Source organism: Cupressus sempervirens, chromosome 1 (assembly GCF_028749045.1).
Source record: "Cupressus sempervirens isolate cs-2001-9-10 chromosome 1, ASM2874904v1, whole genome shotgun sequence".
Classification (NCBI taxonomy): domain Eukaryota; kingdom Viridiplantae; phylum Streptophyta; class Pinopsida; order Cupressales; family Cupressaceae; genus Cupressus; species Cupressus sempervirens.
The window spans coordinates 739,681,030-739,705,453 of record NC_143118.1 but is presented as its reverse complement, the minus strand read 5'-3'; the positions used below and the strand labels follow the sequence as shown (position 1 = coordinate 739,705,453).

The following is a 24,424-nucleotide window of genomic DNA, read 5'->3' as shown; positions in this document are numbered from 1 at the left end:
ATATATATATATATATATATATTGGTTATTGAGAACCATTGGATATTTGATTATTAGCGATACTTTAGTTGCCAATAGAGAGATGTTGTGTTCATGATTTCCTATGGATGTTTGGCTATGGAGATTTGATGCTTTTTGCATATTTGATGATTTTATTATGGATTATTTTTGTGATCTTGAGACTTATGATTCCATGAGCATTAGGGTAGGATATCTGCATGTAGTGACAAGAAGTGGCTTGCAATGGGGGTCGGGGCACTAAGAGGCTGCCAGGGTAACTCATATCAAGTTGGATTAATAAGTGATAACATTCACACCTAATACTAACTGAATGAACCTAAAAAGATAAGTGTTCTATTCTCGCCCATGCCTTGAGTGCTTGTACAGGATAGGATGGGAGTAGTGAGATGCATGGTTGCGACCTTGCATTCCATAGTATGCCTCGTCAGTATGAGAGGATATTATTGGCTGCATGAAATCAGTATGGACCCGTGGAGTTTAGCTAACTGCCAGGGTAACTTGTACATGATAATTGCGATGACACTTTCCCGCTTGCATCGTAGGTTCCTACATGTCATTGTGTGCCTCTGGGATTAGATGTCAAATTTTGTGTTTGGAACCTTTGAGTTAGTATACTTTTAGGATTCCTGGACTTACGGAGATTTGTGCTATGTGATTTTGATAGCCTGTTTGGGACTTGAGATTATCTCCTTAGCACGGTGGGAGTGGACCACTTAGGTACCACGCGGTCGGGTGGTAGTGTATTTTAAACTCTTATCATTTTGAGATTCATTAAGACATCATGGCTATTATGTCCTTCGTGATGGTGGATATGTATCCTTTTTCATTGATGATTAGCATATGTTAGATGATGTTATGTTATGCTTATATTTGCATGTTAGTTTACCTTCTACATATGATGTTGTATTTATTAGGAGTGACATTCCTACTATGTTAATACTGATGATCTCTTCGGTAATTTGGAATGCTACACATGGAGGGATGGCTAGGATCTACGATGGTCTAATGATGCTATTGATGGTTGGGAGGAACCGTGCACTTAGTTTATTATGTTTCATCTTTATGATGGATGTTTATATCTTCTATGATGGTGTATCATGTGATTTTCTTTACTTGATGTATCATGGATTAGAATAGGATGATGTACCTTATTCTATGTATGTATATTTTTGAGCTTGTCATACCCTGCGACATGTATAGTGGATGAATGAGCATTTGAAATGTAATGTATAAACATTGGACTTATCATTTCATGAGGATGTTGTACTAGATGGATTCATGTATGTAATTCAACGTTAAGGGATCTTAAAGAATGTAATCTAATATTTATGTTATGTTTACTTTCATATGGACATTATTATTGCTTCTGTTATTGTGCATAAGTTATATGTAATGTTTACTTTCATGAAAAAAAAAATACTACTAATCTTAGTTAAATTCTAGGTTAATTCTTTGGATCCCTTGGCGGGGCATTACATTTGGTATCAGAGCCCAAGTTTCTACATTGGGAGCTCTGGGTATTTTGGAACAACTAGACCTTTGAACTATCAAGTATATCTATTCAATTTGAAACTAGGTGAACTGAAACAGAACTAGAACTGTTACTTGTATATTTTTCATACTTCAACACTTAGTTTTCAAAACTGGAAATTTTACTTAAACCTAAACATAGACCTGAACATAGTCTATGGCAACATGTGATTTTAATAGTACTTTGTACTATTGTAGGATGGTATCTGGGACTAGGTCTTCTGTGAGAGTCCGTGGTAGAGGCCATGGAAGAGGCTATGGTCATGGCAGAGCTGTTAGTGACCATGAGTCTGCCCATGAGGGATTGGCTCATGTAGAGAGCAGGGAAGAGCACTCTAGTAGGCAGTAGGAAGAGAGCTGTAGAGAGGACCAAGCTGAGGCTGAAGAGGTTAGTTTGAGATAGATGATGCAAACTATTCTAGAGTGTCTACCTCCTATTCAAGAATAGCCTAAAGTGCATCAGACATAACAAGAGCATAGACCTAGGTCCAGGAGTCCTCGGAAGGATCATCAGAGGTCCATTGTGTCCACTCAAATGAAGGATCTTTCAAGATCCAAGGTTAAGCCTTTCAATGGGCAAGGTTCTGGTTATGTGGTCGAGCAGTGGCTGATTTCCCTCAACAGGATTTTTGCCATGCAGGACTTTGACAGTAATGTTAAGGCAAGATTTGTGATCACCAATTTAGAGAATTTTGGGGCCACTTGGTGGACGATTGAGGAGAAGAAGCTGGGAATCGATATGAGTAGTGTTATTTGGGAGTTATTCCTAGAGAGTTTCCATGAACGATTCCTACCGGAAGAATGGAAACAACAAAGGGCTGATGAATTTCATAATCTCAAATAGTACACCTTGTCAGTGACCGAGTATGAGTGTAAGTTTTATGAGCTCATGTCTTTTTCAAGGTTCATGAAAATTTGGCTTAGTTGACACAACATTTTATTAGGGGTTTGAATAACCGTATTATTGGGGGAGTTAAGGTATTTGAGCCAAAAACCCTCAAGGATGGGGTGCATCGAGAAATCCTTGTTGAGAAAAGTGTTAACCTTGGTCAAGGTGGTTTTTTAGGAGTGCCAACGGCATCAAGATCTAAAAGCAACTACAATTCAGGTGGTAACAAGAAGTTTTCTTTCTCTAAGGGGAAACAGTATCAGCAGCAGTCTCAACAGACACAGCAACAAAAGGGATCAATTCTTAGGCTCAAGGTGGTGGCAAAGGTTCTAAGAACAACCGCAATGCTCAATGCAATAGATAGAATCAATCTAATCAGCCAGCTCAGAGTAGCCAGTCTTTTGTTAGCAGGAACAGTCACCAGCAATCTAATGTACCACCTATGGGAAAAGGTTCTGGCAAAAATACGAAATGTTTTTCATGTGGTCAGATTAGACATTATGCAGCTCAGTGTCCACAGTGAGGACCTCAATTTTTAGGACCTAGGCCTATAGCTTCAGAGCCTACAGTTGGTGATACAGGTAGAGCTCATAGAGTTTTTGCAGCAGTTGATTAGCGTCAGGTAGATCATCAAGGAATAGTGGTTGAGACCACAGGTGCTATTAGAGGTATATCTCTTTTAGTATTATTTGATTCAGGAGCTACAGATTCATTTATTTCACCATCTATAGTTTCTAAGTGTAAGCTAGATGCGGTGAAGCAAGATTGTGGTTGGCAAGTGGAACTAGCCTCAAGCATAAAGGTCTCCACAGATTCTATAGTTCATAAGTGTGGGCTTAGCTTAGGAAGATTTGATATGGAAGTGGATCTTCGAGTCATACCCCTTGGTTCCTATGATGTGGTTTTAGACATGGATTGGCTTGGATCTCATAGAGCCAGTATAGATTGTAGGAAGAAGATCACTTTGTGCCAAGATGACCAAGGGAATGATGTGCAGATAGTTGGGATACCAAGGCCTATATCTCTGCGGATGATTTCTGCTATGCAATTGAAGTGAAATTTTTGTAAGGGATGTCAAATATTTGTTGTTATGGTAAATGATCTTGATGAGGAAGATCCCATGAGGGATATTTTAGATCACCCAATTTTGCAGGAGTACGCATATTTTTTTCCAAGTGAGATTCCTGGCATGCCTCTGAAGAGGGACATTGACTTTAGTATTGATCTGATTCTTACAGTAGAGCCTATTTCTAAAGCTCCTTATCGCATGACTACTCAGGAATTGGGTGAGCTACGTCTTCAGTTAGAAGAACTTCTGGCTAAAGGGAGCATTCGACCTAGTGTATCACCATGGGGAGCTTCAGTGCTCTTTGTGAAGAAGAAAGATGGTTCTTTGCGCCTTTGTATTGACTATAGACAGTTGAATAAGGTGACTATTAAGAATAGGTATCCTTTGCCTAGGATTGATGACTTATTCGATCAAATCAAGGGAGCTACAGTATTCTCCAAGATTGATCTTAAGTTAAGATACCACCAGCTTCGTATTAAGGAAGCAGATATTCACAAGACCGCTTTTCAAGAGCGCTATGGGAATTATGAGTTCATAGTGGTACCTTTTGGGTTGACTAATGCTACATTGGTTTTCATGAGTTTGATGAATGGTGTTTTCTGATAATATCTTGATAGGTTTGTATTTGTGTTTCTTGATGACATATTGATATATTCTAAGACTCAGAAGGAGCATGAGGAACACCTGCGGTTGGTATTGCAGTGTTTGAGAGACAATTAGCTTTATGCTAATGTAGCTAAGTGTGAATTCTTCAAATTAGAGATTCAGTATTTAGGGCATGTTATTTCATGTGATGGTATTTCAGTGGATCTTGCAAAGATTGAGGTGATAATAGAATGGCCTACACCAACTAATGTGTCAGAAATTCGTAGTTTCATGGGTTTAGCTAGTTATTATCGTAGATTTATCCAGAACTTCTCTAGGATAGCACATCCTATCACTTCTCTTCAAAAGAAAAGAAAGAAGTTCATATGGATAGAGAAATGTGAGGAAGCTTTTTAGAAGCTCAAGGAACTTTTGACCAGTGCACCGATTCTAGTTGTACCTGATCCAGAAGGTGATTTCATGGTATGTACAGATGGTTCCCTTGAAGAGATTGGGGCAGTATTGATGCAGAATGGATGGGTGATTACGTATGAATCACGCAAGCTCAAGGATCATGAGTTAAACTATCCTACACATGACCTTGAGTTAGCAGCAGTAGTTCATGCTTTGACAAGATGGAGGCATTTCTTGTTGAGGCACAGATTTGAGCTACACAACGATCATCGTAGTCTTCAATACATTTTTACTCAGCCTAATTTGAATGCTCACCAGAGGCGATGGATGGAATTTCTATGCGAGTATGATTTTGAGGTTAAGTACATTTAGGGAAGGGAGAATGTGATGGATAGGTAGACACATTGGGAGGATTATCTCTACCTAGTGGAGTTTGCTTACAACAATGGATATCATAGTTCTATTGGCATGGCACCTTTTCAGGCATTATATGGTCATCCTTGTCATACACCATTGAGTTGGGATAGTCTTGAGGATCGCATCATGTTGGGTCTTGAGATGCTTCGTGATATGGAGCAACAGGTAGTGTGTATCTGTGAGCACTTGACTATAGCACAGGATAGGCAAAAGAAGTATGCTGATGCTCATAGGATTGATAAGCAGTTTGTTGTGGGTGATAAGGTTTTCTTGAGAGTGTGTCCGCGAAAGAGTCTAATCCGGTACGGAAAGGGTTCTAAGCTAGTACCTCATTTTGTGGGACCATTCAAGATTCTAGAGAGGATTGGCCTAGTTGCTTATCGTCTTGCTCTACCACCCAGCCTAGCTCGCATTCATGATGTTTTCCATGTTTTAGTGCTTAGGCAGTATATTCCTGATATTGTGCATGTTCTTGATTGGAATGTGTTTCAAGTAGAGGATGGGCAGCTAGCTTTGGAGCCGGTTCATATTCTGGAGTAGCGAGGGTTGACCCTAAGGGGCCGAACCATCAAGCAGGTAAGGGTCCAATGGGACCCTACTGATGATTTTTCAGCCACTTGGGAGGATGCAGCTAGATTATGAGAGTTATATCCCTATTTTTTTGTAGGCTTCCAGGAGTAAGCCTAATCCAAGGGTGGGTGTATGTAGTGCCTACCCTCGTTCACATCTTTTCTGGACATATTGTCGCTATTATTATCAGACTATGATGGACTAGTTTTATGTTGATGGTTTAGTGGTATTGTTTTGACACTATCAGATATTATGATATGGATTCAGTTGATGTATGATGAGATCATTTAGACTTTACATTTCATGTATGTATGATGATCATTATATTGTTTTCAAATATTATTGATGATTAGTTGATGGTTATTATCTTATGTGTTTTATTATGGATACTTACCCCATCCTTGCATGTGTATGGTGTGCGTGTTTTCTTATTGTATGGTGTTTCTGATGTGGTTAAGGAAGGGAGTCATAGTCACCTGCTTAGTTGGGATCTACACGATGCACCACTTCCTGCCATTGTCTGTTTAGCTTAGCATTATATATTGTACGTACATGCATGGTTTTTTTTGCAGGTTGCAGGTACCGGGTATCAACTTCCCTGAATTGCCAGGATGAGCATACCCTATTATACTATCTCAATTATAAGAGAAGGGAGATAAATTTTGAAGTGCAAATCCCAAACCCTTAAACCATTTGTCCTAGTGAGTTAGGACAAGTATCAGAATTGAGTACCCACCGAATATGTCGGATGACATATTTCGTGATTTTTAACCCTTTAGACTGATTTTGTATGATTTGTTCTATGATGGGTTTTCATATTTTATTTTGGAGGTCTATGGTGAATTTTCCATTTGTTTAGTCTTAATAAATAGATTTAATTAATAAATTAATTATTTTGGAGAAAATTAATAAAATATCATGATCTTTCATATTTTGAGTATAATTAATTAAATATGAATTATTGAGGAAAATGAATTAAATAAAAGAAAATTAGAAAATTAAAATTAATAATAATAATAAAATAATAATAAAGTAATAAATAAATAATAATAATAAAAGTTATAAAAATCAAAATGAAAGTTATAAATATTTAAATAGAAATTATATAAAAAGTAAATTGGAGTTATAAGCTTGCATGGGAATTAATGCACTTTCCTATTTCTCATGTGGCAACAACACGGAGGTTAGTGCATTAATTAAGCACATGGTGTCTACAACCCTATGACTCATCTTGAAGGTTGGAAAAGACCCATGCTTAGTTTTTGACACCTTCCAGCTATTTCTAGAAACATTTTAGAGGTTTCCTGAGAGCTCTTTATATTGAAGCATTCTTAGAAGCTTAGACATAGCGTTGGAGAGCAATTGGAGCATTGGAGGACTCAAGAACTCTGAAGAAGGAAGCTTGCTCTGCGAGTTTTCTAAGGAAGAGCGAATTAGCTTATGCAATTTAAAATATATATATATATATATATATATATATATATATATATATATATATATATATATATATATAATATGCTTTGAAAAGGGGGGGGGGGGGGGGATGTACTCTCACCCTCCCCTGTACTGCCACTGTCATATCAAAATTTATTAGCACAGGGTACTTGCGCATCGGAGGGTACCCGCGCACGGGGTTAAATCCATTTCAGACAAATTTGGGTGGGGTGGGTTTATCCCCACCCTGTACCCATTTACCTTTGTTTAAGGCAACAGTCAGAGCCGTATGTGCTACAACTATCCACCGATGCTTATGTATACGGGCCGCACAGTTTTATAATCGGCGGTGTCTATTATTAAACAGTGGGATGTGATTAAAGTTTTTAAATCAAATTTTTGTAATTCGATATCATATTTCATTTTTTATAAAATGCGAAAATCATTATTATTTATATATTTACATATGAATTTATATGTATATATATATGTATATATATATATATATATATATATAGATATATATATATATATATATATCTGTGTGTGTGTGTATGTAATATGTAAATACGTTATTAATAAATTTGAATTATTATTATTTGATTAAGGATTTAAGGATTCATATTTTATAATGATGAATTATTTTATAATATTATAATTTAACTATTAGAATTTAATTAATAGTTTTGAATTATAAAATATATAAAGTATATGAAATTTAATTAAAAGTTGGTGGGGAACGATTTCAACAGAATATTGTAAATTGTAAATTTGGATTTTAGACTTATAAAGGAAAACTTTTATCCATCCAAAAACAATAAATGGAAAAACGTACCAAAATGTTCCTCTAATTCTTTCTCTAAACTTGGAAACATAAACTGAGACTTTTGCATTGGAACTCAAATTTGAAAACTTAGCAAAACCAAAACATGTGTTTACATTGTGTATTCTTTATGCTATTGTTTTCGGTTTTGGGTTGACTAGTGTTGACCAGTATAGGATATTTACCAGAGGCTTGGGGGTTATGTGATTGTGATGTCATGATGATGTTTTAATATCGATCTTTATAAACCCAACCATGGTTATGTGTTGGAATGCTCTGTGTATTGGATGTGAATACTGATTGTTATAGTTGAGATTCTTATGTATGAGATACTTGACTTAACCATTATTTTGGTCATCGATTAGTTATCCTTGGTTATTTGCTAGTCGCCATGATGGGACTGAAATGTGGATTTATTCTTGATGATGTCATGTTGTGACATGTTTGACTCAACAATTTTTTTGGAGTCTTCGATCAATATGATTGAGATATATATATATTTTGGTTATTGAGAACCATTGGATATTTGATTATTAGTGATACTTCAGTTGCCAATAGAGAGCTGTTGTGTTCATGATTTTCTATGGATGTTTGCTCATGGAGATTTGATGCTTTTATGCATATTTGATGATTTTATTATGGATTATTTTTGTTATTTTGAGACTTATTATTCCATGAGCATTAGGGTAGGATATCTGCATGTAGTGATGGGAAGTGGCTTGTAATGGTGGTCGGGGCCCTAAGAGGCTGCTAGGGTAACTCATTGTAAGGTGGATTAATAAGTGATAACATCCACACCTAATACTAACTGAATGAACCTAAAAAGATAAGATTTTTGTTCTCGCCCATGCCTTGAGCGCTTGTACAGGCTAGGATGGGAGTAGTGAGATGCATGGTTGTGACCTTGCATTCAGTAGTATGCCTCATCAGTATGAGAGGATACTAGTGGCCACATGAAATCAGTATGGACCCATGGAGTTTAGCTAACTGCCAAGGTAACTTGTACGTGATAATTGTGATGACACTTTCCCGCTTGCATCGTAGGTTCCTACATGTCATTGTGTGCCTTTGGGATTAGATGTCAGATTTTGTGTTTGGAAACTTAGAGTTAGTATACTTATAGGATTCCTGGACTTATGGAGATTTGTGCTATGTGATTTTGATAGCCTGTTTGGGACTTGAGATTATCTCCTTAGCACAGTGGGAGTGGACCACTTAGGTACCAAGCGGTCGGGTGGTAGTGTATTTTCCACTCTTATCATTTTGAGATTCATTGAGACATCGTGGCTGATACGTCCTTCATGATGGTGGATATGTATCCTTTTTTATTGATGATTAGCATATGTTAGATGATTTTATGTTATGCTTATATTTGCATGTTAGATTACCTTCTACATATGATGTTGTATTTATTAGGAGTGACATTCCTATTCTAGGTTAATTCTTTGGGTCCCTTGGCGGGGCATTACAATCATACTTTACCAATCTTTCAAATTCTCCTTTCCTACATAGTTGTTTGCAAGTTCTCGTTAATATCACCAATCAATGATGATAAATATTTATAAACATCTCTTATGCCTTCTTAAATAGGCAATTTTAATCTTTTACCACTTCAACATAACTGCAGATCTTAACATTCAGTTAGATCCATTGAATTGATCCATATTTTTGTTCTTCTACTCCTTTATTGATACTTCTATAAAGTTCTCATCAAATTATTTCCTTTGATTGCATAGAAAACTCAATTCATGGATTAAATATGCTAGCTCATCAATCCTTATCATCTACACATTTTGATTAATCTTAAAATTGAACTATGTTAGCCTCAAACTCGATACTTTCAAAAATTGTTGGTTTTTTGACACTTATCCATTCCTATTTTATTTTTCTTGGTGATCACTATGTATCTTAGTCACTATTGTTCTATCTCACTTCACTTCCACTGGATCACACAATCTTCACTATGGTTGGTTGCTACTACACTTTGCTTCTCTGTCTTAATCAACCATAACTATCACTTTACTAATTTTTTTTCTTAAATAACTCTTAAGTTCCTTAATATTCATTTTTTGGCTCCTTAATTGATCAAAAACATTTTAGTATGTTTTTCTTTTGTTTCACTTAATGACTTTATATACTTCATATAATAATGAAATAATACATCATCTTGTCAAAGACTAACTGATCAAGTTCCCATTCTAATTCCATCATACTTTCTCCTCTTCACACAAAAACTTCACTAGTTCATCTAGTTATATATATATTTTAATTCTAGTCCTCAATGAATTGACATGGAACTTTATAATGTTCATAAATGAGCTCCAATAGGTTTGACATCAATGGAAACATAATAATTGTTCTAGTTTTAGTTTCCAACAATATCCCTCTTCAGAATCAGTTGAAACATCTATAATTTTCATGAAAATAAAAAATAAATTCTCATGATGTAACAATAATAGCTCCTTAATAGCTCACTCCCAAGTTTGATATAGATCTTCATTAATATCCTTAGTTTCTTTCATCTTCTCATTTTGCACTAACTTACACTTCTCCCTGTTTGACATTAATTGTAAGTTATTCAATGATTTAATACCAATTGTATTACTAACTATATTGGAAACACCTCTAATTTTGTTCATCCTCTAAGATGCATCAAGTTTCATATGTCTCCCTGTTTGGACAAAAGTTTTGTTATATATATTCTCCCTCTTTGGACAAAATTTGTGTTATATATATTCTCCCTCTTTCATACAGATATAGTATAGTAATTGTGCATATACCTCTCATGATAATGGTATGAATGGTAATTGTATAACCTCTCCCACTTTGACAATAAATTAAAATACATAAACCATTCACATGTATCACCCTCATATGTATCATCATCACTTTGTTATTGTTTAACTCATATACAAATATCACTCTCTCTTTCATCTTTACCTTGACTCCTTGTAGTCTCATCAACTTCATGCTTCAGTCCATCTTTTCAAAATATTTAGACAACTCATAAAGTCTAACCTCTTTGCGCCAATGTGTAATAGATTTTGATCATAACATTTATTGCCATGTTGCATCTTTACTAAACTTTCATTGGATCAAGAAATCATTAGGCTATCTTACATATTAGGTACTCAAATGCATCCTTTAGAAGTGTCTTACTGAATATATAAGCTATCTTCTCTTTGTGTTCATACACTCCAATATAACTTCTTTATCTTGTACCAACTATCTCATGTAATGATACTTGATAGAAATGTGTTATTCTTTGAATGCATTACAAGATTATTTTATATGTTAATAGCACTTGTGTTGTCACAATATATTACAAAAAGTTTAATAATCTCTTCTTTCATGACTTTCAATAATTACTTGATCCACACAATGTTAGAACAATTGACTATTGGAAAAAAATATTAAACCTCTATTTTTCTTTAAGAAATACAATTTTTGTCTTTCTTGTCCATGAAATAAATCCCCTTCCTAGAAAGAAATTGCTTCCAATTGTACTATTTTTGTCATCAATATTCCTAGCCCAATGAACATATGTATAGATTTTTTCTCTCAAACTTGTTACTCTTTTTGTATAATTATCCATAATATTTTCTTCCTTTTAGATATATCACTATATTTTTCACAACCATCATGTGATTTTCTCTAGGATTAGTATAAAATATAGAAATAATGCCAATTGATAATGCATTCTCATGTCTATTATATACAACATATTGTAGTTTTCTAATCATTCATTGGTATAATTTTTCATTCGCCTTAGCTAAATTTATCACTCTTTAATAGTTAATGCCCATTAACCATAGGTTTTCCTACTGGTTTTGAGTCCTCCATTCTAAAAGTCATTAATATCTCCTTCATATACTTTGATTGAGTAATGTAAATAACCTTCTTCATCTAATAAACTTGTAATCCAACAAATAACTTGAATTCTCGAAACATTGACATTTAAATTTTTTTTTTCATATGATTATAAAATAGTTTACACCATAAATCATGTCCTCCAAATATGATATCATAAAAAAAAAAAAAAAAGCTAACTATATCTTATTCTCAGATTTAGTTTTCATATATATATTTCTATTGTATTAGTTCTTGCAAAACCAATTTTCAAAAACTAATTTTGTAACCTTTCATACAAAATTCTAGGGTCTTTCTTCAAACCATATAATGAGTTTTGTAGGTTATATACCATATTCCTCTTTCTAGGATCAATAAATTTGTCACGTTGATCAATGCTGACTTCTTCCTTTTCTAAGATTCCATTCATAAAGTAAAATTTGACATTCATTTTCTATGTCTTGAATCCTTTGTAAGAAGCATATGCAAGATAAGTTCTCACTCCTTCTAGTCTTGCAATTGGTGCAAATATCTCATGATAATAAACTCCTTCCTCTTGTGGATATCCCTTAAAAACTATTCTTTCCTTGTTCTGTTTGACTTCAAATTTCTCATTAAACTTGTTTTTGAAAACCCAAATATTTCCAATTAAATTTTTATCCTTTGGTCTAGGTACAAATTTCCATGTCTTTCTCTTCCTTATTCAATAAATTTCCTCATTCCTTAATTTTATCCAATATTCATTATCTAAATAAAATTTAACTAATTTAGGTTCAAATCTACATAGTAAACATGTATCATTCTTCAACTTACTTTTTTCCATGACCCTTGAACCTTTCAATCTAATTATTTTGTTTGGTGTATGATTTCTCCTTACGTATTTTCTACGAAAAGTTTAGGTCTTCATTCTTCTTCATGTATTTCACTTTGTTTTTCTTTCTCTTCTAACTCAAGTATCTCTTGCTGCAACTCTTCTTGGTCTATCTACTATACATTTCCTCTCTCTGATGTTTGTCTTGTGCTATTTATAGCTTGTCTCCTACATCATGATGCTTGATAGTCTACTAAAGCTTGATAGATATATTGTGATGAACCTCAGCAATCCCTTGCTCCTAATGCTCATCAAACACTTTCTGTAGTTTGGGTAAGGTGTTAGGTTCACCTTCATATATGTACACAAAGTTTTTTTAATTTAGATGTCTTTCTTTGATTCCTCCTCATTCTTTTCTACAAATTCATAAACTCTAACATTTGCACTTTCAATAGTTTTGTTAATGTTAAAATTCAAGCACATATACTCTTAGTAGAATATTCAAGGAATATACCTCCATCACTTTTTGCATCATGTTTTCCTTTCCTTGCATCTTTCAATGCATAAAATTTTCTTCCAAAAACTTTGAAATAATTCACATTAGGTGCATAGCCATACCAAATTTTAAAAGGTGTTTAATTTGTACCTTTCTTAAGTTAAACTTGGTTTGGATGTAAATTGTAGTAATTAAAACTTCTCTCTAGTACATTTGTGATAGATAATTCTCCAACATTAAAGTCCTTGAATAGTCGATGATTGATCTAATCATTCTTTCACCTATTTGATTTTTTTTGGACTCCTTGGTGCACTCATTTTTCTCTTGATTGTTTTATCATTGTAGAATATATTGAACTTATCTGATATGAATTCACCTCCTCTATAAGATCACAAGCACTTCAAAATATTTCATGTTTCTTTGTCAACTATAGCCAAATGCCACTTAAGCATTTTAAATGCATCATCTTTATCTTTTAGGAATATCATAGTCACCATTCTAGCAAAGTCATCAAAAAATAGAATGAATTATTTCTCATGATAATAGATTTGTACTACAATATGACCACCTAAATTAGTATGAACCAATTCCAAATTATCATGAAAACAATAAGTCTTCCACATTTCATCTTACTAATGCTTACCAAATTATCAAATCCCACATGACATGTCCTCTTATGCCATCACCAAATATCATCAAATTGTGCAAATAGACAAGTATCTCTAGATACGTCTAGATAGAACAAGTTACCTCTTGTTCGATCACCACTTCCAATTAGTTCAGCAGTTTCAAGATAAATATTTACCTTCATATTTTGATATTCAACTCATTAGCCTAAATTGATCAACTATTCTACACTCAACAAGTTATAATTTAGACCATAAAACAAATATAAATGATCATATCTAATATTTTTATTCCCTATAATTTATCCTTTAGCATTCACATAACATGGTGCATCATTTCCAAACTTAACATTGCTTCCATTATAATGTTCTAACTCTTCAAACTGACTTGTATCACTAGTTATATGATGTTAAAATACACTATCAATTATCCATCTTTCATTCTTGTTCACATGTGAAATCAATACAGTTTTCTCATTTTCATCAGATTAATCTTTCATTGTAACACAAACAACTTCTTTATCATTTTTACCAGTATCACTATCAGAACCATCTTGTTTATTAATGTAACAAGATTTGTTACATTAGTTGTCTCTACTTTCTCTTCTTCCTCAATATTTTCTACCCTTTCTTTATTTCTTCTCACCTCTATTAGGACATCATATCGTAATATGGCCAACTTTTTTACATACAAAACATATAATAGGGAATTTGTTTTTATATTTTCCTTTTCTTGTTAGTATCCTTCTTGCCAATAATACTTCAAGATCATCAAGATCATTATCTGATTCACTATCACTATCCACATATCTTCTTTTCCTCTTTCTTTTAGATTTATCAAGGGTTAGTTGAGACTTGAAAGCACATTCAATACTAGAAAGTGAATAATTATTAAAATTTGATAACTCAAATGTAGTTAGCATACCAATTAGAAAATTGAATACTAGATCAATACTAGGTGTAAATCTTAATTCTTGAGTTCTAAATACTGTAACTACATAGATGTGACATAATGTCCTCAATAACTTATCATATTCTCATGAAGTATGACACCTCTAGCTATTATAATATAATTCATAACCTCCTTGATTCTGCCACAATACTGACCAACACTTTCGCCTTCTTTCAGTCTCTTATCGTTAAATTTGCCTCTCAAGATTTCATCTTTTTCTCTCAAAATATTTTTGTTTCCTCAATGGATTTGTGCCAAATTGACCCATATCATCTTTGGAGTAGTACATTCATTTAAATTGACCAAAAATAAAGAGTCATCATAAATGGGTTCACCATTTATGACAAAAACATTTCTTTTATTTATATTTAAAAAATGCAAAAAAATTGCAAAATTTATTTAAAAATACAAAAACATTTAAATTTTTATGCTTTTAGTATTTCAATATGTATGATTATTGTTTTGAATACTTTTATGAGGCTATTATTGCAAAATAGGATAGATTCCCTAATGAGGTACATGGTAGTGAGGATGAAAATGGTCTAGATAAGATCTCCATTGATCCTATTCCTATTTAAATCTCCTCCACAACCTCTCCACTTGACCTTTACCATAAAGTGTGTGCATGGTTTCCTTCATGTCCCAATATTTTCAACATTAGTAAACCTAAAATGATATATACTACACCGTTGATGATGATAACAGGATGTCCTTGAATAAAATTTAGGGATAAACCTAGAGATCCTTTGGATTTCTTCGATAACATTGATTTAGTTTCAAATGTTTGTCACACATGGAATGAGCCTCATCCTACTATTTTGGTTTCTTTACCATCTTCTCAACCCAAGCTTCCTTAAGTTCCTAGGTTTTATTATACTATTAAGGAGTATGACTGAGTTGAAAAATTACATGCTACTCATGCTAAGATATCTTTATGGGAATTACTTCAAACTTCCTTGACATATCATGAGACATTGCAAAAAGATTCATTTACTCTTTCTTAAATGCTACCTAATCAAGAGAACATTCATTCTATTTTAAATTGGATGTATACTATACCTTCTACACCTTCGATTGTGTTTTCTGAAAAAGGTTTACCTTCTCTTGAGATGCAAAATCAATATCATGCTCTTATGGTTACTATCCAACATGATAATGCCCCTATATCTGGATTTGACAATATTGCACAAATAAATTTGGGCATTGTTACCTTACCTATTAAAGTTGGTCCAACTATTCTAAATACACCTATTCATGTTATGCTTGGACCTCTCAATTATATCCTTCTTTTGGGAAGACCATGGTTACATATTATGCATATGGTTCCTTCTACTCTTCATCACAAGGTTTGGTTCATTTATAACAACTTCGTGTATATATTACATGCAAATGATGTGTGAAATTATTGCCTAAATGTAGAATATGCTAAAATCTTTGAGCCACTTCAACCAAGTATAGAGATTGAAAAATATCTAGATACAACAATTGGAGATTCAACAACTAGAAGCTTCATTGACTAAGAATGATTGGGGGATGTTGGATTTTAATCCTACTTTCATTGTAGAATATAAGGTTTCTAATTTTTAATTCATGAAGTGACAAATTTAATTTGAGAAAAAAGTTTTTATTCCTTCACCACTTTCTAAGGAATTAAAAAGTAGTTTTATTGTTGCTTCAATTAATGAAATGATTGAAAAGATATAACCTAATTATTATGACATGGTGACATATGTCACTCCTTGGAATCCATCTAATATGGCTGATTGGTATAGTTTTTGTTATCATTTTCTTAAGAAACCATGATTTGATAGGAATGGATGTGGTAAATATGAGCAAGATATACAAGTAGCTTTGCATAATGAAATTTGCGATCATACATATGGATTAGAATTTAATCCTTATAAACAACCATCAGATTTTCCTCTTAATGTTAATCATATATGTGGTGCACAATTGAAATTGGTTAACCTACTCCTCATTGACATTAATCAAGTACCTACTTTGGATATTTTTTCTAATGATGAAACATTAATGGAATTTTTAGGAGTTTATGAAGATTTACCGAAGTTTCATCACAAACAATGGAAGCCTTGTTGTTTAAGTATTGATGCTTATTTTGGAGAACACAATAATCATAATATTATTCCTTTACTGATGGATCCTCTGATACGAAGTGATTGGTTAATAAGTGAGAATTTTGATATTCAAACAGATGAGAATAATGCTCAATAGATGATAAAGATTGGGAAATGCTTGAATCAAGATGAACATGATCAGTTGGTTTCCCTTTTACTTGAATTCAAGGATATTTTTGCTTGTACATATTCAGATATGTCAAGTATCAATTCTAAGATTGTTACTCATAATATTGTTTTAAAACTAGATTATAAACTTGTGTAGAAAATTTGAAAGATGAATCCACAAATTGCCTTATTAGTTAAAAGAGAAATTTTAAAAATATTGGATTCTATATTTATGCGTTCTATTTATTATTCATGTTGGATTTCACACATTGTGCCTAATTCAAAAGGATAAAATAAGATTAGAATGTGTAATGACTTCAAAGATTTAAGCACAATATCCTTACAGGATGAATTCTTGTTACTCAATATTGATATGATTATGGACTCAATAGTAGGTCATGCCTTGTTATCTTTTATGGATGGTTTTTTCGATATAATTAAATCTTCATTCCTCTTGAGGATCAATTTAAGAATCCATTTAGAACACCTTGGGGAACATTTTTTTGGGTCATGATACCTTTTGGGTTAAAAAATGCAAGAGCAACCTATCAATGAGCTATGACATTGATTTTTCATGATCACATTGACAATATCCTTGAAGATTATGAGGATGATATTTTAGAAAACTCTATACAAAGATAAGATCATGTTAGAATTTTATGATAAATATTTAGGTATGTGCAGGTTCATGGTCAACCAAACTATGCTCTTAAGTGGCAATAAAAAATTAGAAAATTAGGGTTATGTTAAATTGACATGCAATTTTCTACTTGTTATTAATTTTATATCAAAATGTTGAGAGAAAACAATCTCTAGAAAATTCAATCTCGTTTCTAAACTACTAGGACTTATCTCAAAAAAATAAAAATTGATTGGTCAAAATTTTGAATTTTAATGGAATATTACACAATTTTAGAACAAAAATAAGAAGTAGATGTATGTCTGACCACCTTAATCAAATTCAAATGATAATAATTTTTAATAATATTCTAGATATAAGTAGTAGACTCATGCTTGGATGTGACACATATTTTTGGTTATTTTTATCCTAAATAAATAATAATTAATTAATTTTTGACTTTACTATTTTTGGAATAAAAAAAATCTCATGTCTTACCACCTTATCTAATTGAAAACTTTGCAAAATTCAATTTTTCATTCTTTTCCTTATAGTAGAAGAAACATAGGATTTGATGCATCTTTTGGACTTAAAAAATGTTGTACCATTTGAAAGTTATAGTTATTTTTCAAGTAGTGTGCCAGTCAGCACTTTATATGTAACTCCATTGGAAAATAAGTAATAATTACTTACTAAACTCATAATTTAACAAACCTTACGTTTATGGAAAAATAAGAACATTCTTAAGAAACCCTTTTCATTTCATCAAATTTTGGTGGAAAAAAGTTGTTCGCTACATGTTTTAAGTAAAAATCACATAAAAGGATGCCAAAAGAACATTTTTAGAATGTTTTTAAAGTTGACCATATAGTTTTGGTATCAAAAGATATAGTGGACCTTTTAAAAATATTAATTGTTTTCATTTAGTATCAGGGTGGGTGGGAAAAAAGTTGGAAAAGATTTTGAAATGGTTTGAGATAATTTAGAACTATAGATTTTTTAGATTGCCCTTTTTTGGCACACCATGATCCTACACATACCCATTTGAAAGGATGAGAATTTACAACATGAGATTGAAACCTAAGAAATGTGTTTTTGGAGTAGATTCTAGTAAATTGTTATGATTTATAATCTCTAAGAGAGGCATAAAAGTAGATACCAAAAAGATTGATGTTATTGTTAGTATGCCACCTGTTAAGAATATTTCTAAGCTAGGGAGTTTACAAGGAAACATACAAGTTATTCATCACTTTTTTTCTAATTTAGTTGATTGAACTATTCATTTTACTTCCTTTCTTAGAAATGATACTACTTTCTCTTGGAATGATGAATGTAAAAAAACCTTTGAGAAATTTAAGGAGTACCTTGAAAATCCTCCCATTTTGCACCCAATTAAATTTGATAAGCCATTTCATCTTTGTACTTCTGCAACTTCAAAGGCTGTTAGTTCCTTATTAGTTCAAAATGATAATAATTATAAGGAAAGACTTGTGTATTATAATAGTTAAACTTTACTTGATTATGAAACAAGACACAAAAATTTGGAAAGACAATGTCTAGTTCTAGTTTATGCATGCCAACAACTCAGGCATTATCTTATAAATGTTGAAGTTGATGTGATTGTCAAGTTTGATCCTTTGAACATATTTTCTCACAAATTGATCTCTCTGGCCATTTGAAAAAGTGGGTGATGTTACATGAAAAGATTCATCTTAATTTTATTTCTTAGAAGTCTATTTAGGGACAACATTCAACAAATTATTTACCTGAAGCTCCTTTTCCTCATTTGGATATGTGTTCAACTTCAAAATAATTTCCTAATGATAATATTTTAGCTATTGAAGAAGATGAAATTTGAAAATTATATTTTGATGGATAATTTTAGCTATTCAAGAAGTGCTAGTGTTGGGATAATTTTAATTCCTCCCATGAAAAAGCCAATCCATTTATCATAAAAATTAACCTTTCCTTGTACTAATAAGATTGTGGAGTATAATTCTCTTCTAGTTGGCCTATGAGAAGCTTTATCCCTTAACATCAAACACTTGAAAATATATGGATATTCACAATTAATTGTTGAACAAATAAAGTGAGGTTATCAGACTAATAATGATAAATTGACACAATATAGAGATTTGGCTATTGATGTGCTTTCACAATTCTTTTCTTACACGATTGAAATCTTAGCAAGGAAAGACAATCAACATGCAAACATGATGGCAAGCACAACTTCTTTGGTCTATCTTGAGAATAATGCTGAAAATTTTCAATTTATCATACAAACTCTTAAAAGCCCTACAATTTATAAATAGATTATCTATGATTGTTTCAATTTGCATTTGGATGAATGGTATTCTCATATTTTTCATTTTTTAAAAGATGTTACTTTTCCTAAATCAACAACAAGAAACATGCGTAATCGTATTAGGAAGCTTGCAGTGCATTACATTACTTTAGGAGTTGTACTTTATGAATGATCTTATGAAGGATTATTATTAAGATGTCTCAATAGAACATAAATACTAGTAGCTTTGGAAAATGCTCATTCTAGTTCTTGTGCATGGAATTTCTGCAAAAAATTTTTAGTTAATAAATTACTTAGAATGGGATATTGTTGGTAAAGGATGGAGCAATATTCTTTCATGTTTGTTAAGAATTTTTGTCAATGTCAAAAAAATAGTAATTTGATTCATGCTCCTTATCATGAGCTTCATAATCAAGTTTTTCCATGGCCTTTTATTATTTGGGGTTTTCACCTTATTGGAAAAATCTTACAAGCCTCTTCTCAAGGAGTTACTTACATTCTGACTACAATAGATTAATTCACGAAGTGGGTTGAAGTTGTCCCTTTTCATTCAATAACCATGAATGTTATTTATGATTTCATCCTTAATAATATAATAACACAATTTTGTATACCTTCAATGATAGTTTTGGATAATGATATCTCTTTTAGAATCAAAGAATTCACAAAATTCTTGGAGAAATATCAAATTCAACAATTATTTTCAACTCCTTATTATCCTCAATCTAATGGTCAATCTGAAGCATCAAATAAAATCATTGAACAAATTTTAAGAAACACTATTAACAAACATGCAAAAGATTGGCATGCTCAACTAACCTATGCTTTGTGGGCTTATAGGATAAGTGTTTTTACTATCATGAGTACTTCTCCTTGCAATCATGTTTATGGTATTGATGGTATTATGCCTTTGGAATTAGAAATACCTTCTTTAAATGTTTCATTTCATAGGATTATTGATAAAGATAGTGTTCAGGAACAATGCTTACAAGAGTTATAAATGTTAAATGAACAATGAATACATGTGTTAGAACAAATACATGCATATCAAAAATCTCTATACAAAGAATATAACCATAACGTAATTGAATGAACATTTTCGGTTGGTGATTTAGTCCTATATTAGAATCAATGAATTGTGTATACTTTAACTGGCAAAAAAGGAAAGTTTAGCCCTACTTGGCTTGGACCTTTTGTTGTCATTGAACACTTTGGTTCAAATGCGTATAAACTTTTTGATATGTATGATGTTTCATTTTAGGAACATATTAATATTATGCATCTAAAAAATTATTATCCTTAAGCTCATTCTTTATTTCTTGTACATTTATGTATTCCTTATAAAAAATTATTTATATGTTATGTAGTTATAAAAAATTTAAATATTGTATATATTTATGCACCTTCTTTCTTTTTGTTATGTTTCTTATTAATCTAACATAGAACCAATTAATAAGGAAATTTTTTCATTCATCAAAAGTATTTGTTCAAAGATCTAATACATATGTTGCCAATGATCCTATTTATCACTACGTATATCATTGCACTCTGATGGTTGATGGCTTCTAGATCTCTCTAGACTATGATAGGAAGTTGTAGATCTATGTGTCTATGTGTGGCTCCTCGATATGTTTATGCCATGTGAAAAATCTATGGCACCTTGTAGCTTAGTTATTACCTTCTCCTCCCTATCTTTGGACATCCTTAGCTATTGTTGGAAACATGCAAAGATATTGGCATGCTTGCTTGGATCTCTATAGCCAAGAGAGGATTCTTGATTGCTCACTGGTAGTCGATAGGTTATGCATGCATCCTTTAGAGTCTTGGATACAAAGATCTTCCACTCTACTATGCTAGTAGTAGAATGAAATTTACATTACCAATTTAGTACTTTTTCAAATCAAATTATATATCTAGTAAAATATCATATTTCAAACTTGATTCTTCATCATGAATGACACTAAAGGGTCTAGATGGTGGGAGCATGGAGTGACTACTCTCTCCATGCTTGCAATGTTTAGGCCTTCTAGTGGTGTCTCTATGTAGATGTATGGAAGCCATCATCATCTTAGCTACAACTCATGAAAAATGTGTATATCCACACTAATATCATTGACTGGGGGCATATCCTCTGCTCTCTCCTCCTCCATGGGATATCCCTCAAATATTTTCTCCTTCTCATCTATAACATCCTCATCCTCCTTAATTGTACCACTATCTTGGTGTGTCCTCTTTGAAAGACCTAGATCACCTATAGGATAATCCTTAGGGAATATGTGGTCAATCCCCTATAGACTCCAATATCTAACATTATATTGGCTCATGCTTGAATAGGTCACATCTTATTGTACCCTATATGCTCTATCTTATTTGCATCACTATTTTCTATGTCTATTATTAATGGTTAGTGTATGGAAATGGGTCACTGATAGTACCTTGTTGGATGTACTTAGTGATGTACTATTATAGGAACTCCCTACAATAGGCCAAACTATCTCATCACATGATCATAATAGTATAACATCACTATATGATTCCAGTGACCCTTTAGTAGCTTTTACCACTATGAGTATCTCATATGGAATCATGTATCTAGCCACTCTATCATTTGTAGTAGGGTCTCCATATCACATCTGTGCTTGGAATATGATCCAGACATGCCCTCTAATAGAGGATATCTCCAAATTGCTAGATATTTCTTAGAGGATAAGAAAACACTCTCGATGTACTCACATCTACCATCACTAGAACATCCTTTGGACATGTACATGTGAAATGTTCAAAAAACCAAATTCTTAAGAGCATGCATATTGATAAACTCTCTTTGGTATCTCACTAGTTGGCATAACTCATGCTATAGTTGGGCTAACATGCTATGACCCCATGAGAACATGGTCATCTTGCTTGCCATTCTCTATATAAGATTTCAAAAATATGGCACCCTTTGAGTTGGGTAACACAACTAAGGATACTATTCTAAGAATCACTCTCTATGCCAAAGGTGTTGGCCCTGACACTATAGATGACAAAAGGACCTGATTTGATCATGTTTAAATCTATGGAATGCATCCCAAGAAATAATATTTCTTTTCAAGGATCCCCTCAAAAACTCATTGTGCTCTAGGTCTGACAGTCTCACATCAGACTAGAAGCTTGAGGATCTTGTAGATATCCTCTAGTGTCACTATAATCTCTCCTAAGGGAAGATCAAAGGAGCATGTATCCTCATCCCACCTTGATATCATAATCAATAGATTGGCTCAATGTAACCTAATCTATTGTAGGACTTCATCTCTTAATTGTTTTACCTCATTCTCATTAAGCTTAGATAATCTCTCTCTGATCATAACTACTAACTCTCCAAAGGGATGCTCTTAGAGACAGACCATGTCTTGTAAGCATAAATAAACATCATATCAACATTATGCATCATCAAAACTATAAATAAAACTTGAATAGGTCAAGGTGAACCTCATTTAGGCAAAGGTAGACCTCCCTAGGTCAGGGTCTACCTTTTTGGGTTAAGGTCAAACTCATCCTAGAATAGGTGGAGATCTTCTAATCCATGCTAACCTTCTTGAGTCAAGGTCAAGATAGCCAGTTCAAGGTTGATATTTAGGGGTTATTTTTTACCTTTCTTTTAAAAATAAAGAATTTGGAAATTGCATGAATAGACAACAGAAAACTCACCTTAGGTAGTGACCATTTGGTAGCCACACACTATCTCAAAAGCACCATGTGTGTAGCTCAAAGTTCTTCTCTCCTTGACATCTTCCTTATTCTTTTCAAATCTAAAAATGTTAGGAATGAGTAAGTATGGTTTATTTTTCTTATTTATTGTTAAAATTAGGGTTTACTCATGGTAAACTCAGATTCCCCTTTTTATGCATTTAGATAGACATTCACTCTTTTCATCATAAATTGAGATTGGCAACTCTATTTTTAGTGTCATTAGTGGAATTGGAATCATGATTCAAATACCTAACTCCTTGAATTAGTTTTAGAAGCATAGGAATCCTTATATATATATTTTTAAAGAACTCTTCAACAAACTGCATATCTAGTATATAGAGTTATCCTTATCAACCCGTTTCATCCTTCAGAAGTAGAAAGCCAAAATAAACTGGCATAAGGGGCATTATGAACTTCTCAAATTTCATTTAGTAAACTTTAGGTGATTTATGGATTTTCACTAACCTTGTGCATTAGAAGTTATAATAGTTTTTTTTTCTCGGATCTCTACATTGAGAATTTGGCTATAACCCTTTTATTTACTATGATGTTGTCCTACTTTAGCTTTCATAATTACGTAGTTAAATATCTAAGATAAAGTGGGGGATAAATGTATCATTTTAAAATGGAATAACTTCCATCTTGATAGGTTTAGCACCCTCTTCTAATGTATTTATCATGATAGATTTGCATTTAGGATACATTTTATACGTGATTCTTTCATTCTAGGTGAAATTAGGGTTAAGATCTCAAGGATTCTCCTAAATTCCCCCCTTCTATGGCTTAGTTTTCTAGGTAGGACTTTGGAATTGGTTTTCTTGGCCTTCATTATATTCATGATAGGATTTTGTGCCTATTTTTGGCACTCTGCCCTATTTTGATATCATTTCTAGGTCTTGGGGCACCCCTGAGACATCCTATTTCTTGTTTTGACTAGATCTGAGCCCCTGGGTCTAGGTCAAGGTTAACCTTGACCTAGGTGAGGGTGGAGGTTATACTTTACCTCCTTTTGGATTTGATCCCTCTTTTGAAATTTTGG

General features: G+C 32.8%; 1 pseudogene; it reads left to right on the top strand.

The window, feature by feature from the left end:
* Positions 1-1,750: 1,750 nt before the first annotated feature.
* Positions 1,751-24,424, top strand: part of LOC149580038 (cysteine proteinase RD21A-like) — a 48,890-nt pseudogene continuing 26,216 nt past the window's right edge.